Source organism: Oncorhynchus masou, chromosome 3 (assembly GCF_036934945.1).
Source record: "Oncorhynchus masou masou isolate Uvic2021 chromosome 3, UVic_Omas_1.1, whole genome shotgun sequence".
Classification (NCBI taxonomy): Eukaryota; Metazoa; Chordata; class Actinopteri; order Salmoniformes; family Salmonidae; genus Oncorhynchus; species Oncorhynchus masou.
This window is the reverse complement of record NC_088214.1, coordinates 6,112,369-6,114,953: the sequence shown is the minus strand read 5'-3', so window position 1 is coordinate 6,114,953 and position 2,585 is coordinate 6,112,369.

The window sequence follows — 2,585 nt, the reverse complement described above, 5'->3', positions numbered from 1 at the left end:
TTGATGAAGAATGCAAAAACCTAAGAAAGAAAGTGTCAAACCTGTCCAACCAAAAACATAGAGACCCGGAAAACCTGAGTCTACACCTTCACTATGGTGAATCACTAAAACAATACAAAAATACACTACGGAAAAAGAAGGAACAGCACGTCAGAAATCAGTTCAATGTCATTGAAGAATCCATAGACTCGAACCACTTCTGGGAAAATTGGATAACATTAAACAAACATCAACACGAAGAGTTATATATCCAAAACAAGATGTATGGGTAAACCACTTCTCCAATCTTTTGGCTCTAAAACAAAGAACAAACAGCAAAAATATATACATGATCAAAATCAAATCTTAGAATCAACTACTAAAGACTACCAGAACCATCTGGATTATCCAATTACCTTGAATGAACTACAGGCGGAAAAAAAACCCTCCAACCCAAAAAGGCCTGTGGTGTTGATGGTATCCTTAATGAAATGGTCAAATATACAGACAACAAATTCCAATTGGCTATACTAAAACTCTTTAACATCCTCCTTAGCTCTGGCCTTTTCCCCAATATTTGGAACCAAGGACTGATCACCCCAATCAACAAAAGTGGAGACACATTTGACCCCAATAACTACAGTGGGATATGCGTCAACAGTAACCTTGGGAAAATCCCCTGCATTATCATTAACAGCAGACTAGTTCATTTCCTCAGTGAAAATAATGTACTGAGCAAATGTAAAATTGGCTTTTTACCAAATTACCGTACAACAGACCACGTATTCACCCTGCACACCCTAATTGACAAACAAAACAAAGGCAAAGTCTTCTCATGCTTTGTTGATTTCAAAAAAAAGCTTTTGACTCAATTTGGCTGCTAAACAAATTAATGGAAAGTACACCAAATCCATGTACACAAACAACAAGTGTGCGGATAAAATTGGGGAAAAAACACATTTTTTTCCACAGGGCCGTGGGGTGAGACAGGGATGCAGCTTAAGACCCACCCTCTTCAATATATATATATCAATGAATTGTTGAAGGCATAAGAACAGTCTGCAGCACCCGGCCTCACCCTATTAGAATGATGATCTGGTGCTTCTGTCACCAACCAAGGAGGGCCTGCAGCAGCACATAGATCTTCTGCACAGATTCTGTCAGACCTGGGCCCTGCCAGTAAATACTTGAACAGTTCTAGAACCCATTGCCCTTCATGGTTGTGAGGTCTGGGGTCCGCTCACCAACAAGGAATTCACAAAATGGGACAAACACCAAACTGAGACTCTACATGCAGAATTCTGCAAAAATATCCTCTGTGTACAACGGTAAACACCAAATAATTAATGCAGAGCAGAATTAGGCCAATATCCACTAATTATCAAAATCCAGAAAAGAGCCATTAAATTCTACAACCACCTAAAAGGAAGCGATTCCCAAACCTTCCATAACAAAGCCATCACCTACAGAGAGATGAACCTGGAAAAGAGTCCCCTAAGCAAGCTGGCCCTGGGGCTCTGTTCACAACCACAAACACACCCCACAGAGCCCCAGGACAGCAGCACAATTAGACCCAACCAAGTCATGAGAAAACAAAGAGTATTACTTGACACATTGGAAAGAATTAACAAAAAAACGGTGCAAACTAGAATGTTATTTGGCCCTGAACAGAGAGTACACAGTGGCAGAATACCTGACCACTGTGACTGACCCAAACCTAAGGAAAGCTTTGACTATATACAGACTCAGTAAACATAGCCTTGCTATTGAGAAAGGCCGCCGTGGGCAGACTTGACTCTCAAGAGAAGACAGGCTATGTGCTCACTGCCCACAAAATGAGGTGGAAACTGGAGCTTCATTTCCTAACCTCCTGCCAAACGTATGACCATATTAGAGACACATATTTCCCTCAGATTACACAGACCCACAAAGAATTTGAAAACAAACCCAATTTTGATAAACTCCCATATATCTATTGGTTGAAGAACCACAGTGTCACAGCAGCAAGATGTGTGATCTGTTGCCACAAGAAAGGGGTAACCAGTGAAGAACAAACACCATTGTAAATACAACCCATATTTATGCTTATTTTTTTTCCCCTTTAGTACTTTAGCTATTTGCACATCGTTACAACCCTGTATATAGACATAATATGACATTTGAAACATCTTTATTCATTTTGTTTACTGTTAATCTTTATTGTTTATTTAACTTTGGTTTGTTATCTACTTCACTTGCTTTGGCAATGTTAACATATGTTTCACATACCAATAAAGCCCTTAAATAGAAATTGAGAGAGAGACTAGACAGGGAGAGAGAGACTAGACAGGAGAGAGAGACTAGACAGGGGAGAGAGAGAGACTAGACAGGGAGAGAGAGAGAGACTAGACAGGGAGAGAGAGAGAGGGGGAGAGAGAGAGAGACACACTAGATCGCGCGAGAGAGAGACTAGATCGCGAGAGAGAGAGAGAGAGAGAGAGAGAGAGAGAGAGAGACTAGGCAGTGAGAGAGAGAGCGAGAGAGACTAGACAGCGAGAGAGAGACTAGACAGCAAGAGAGAGGCGAGAGAGAGAGACTAGAAAGCAAGAGAGAGAGACTAGACAGTG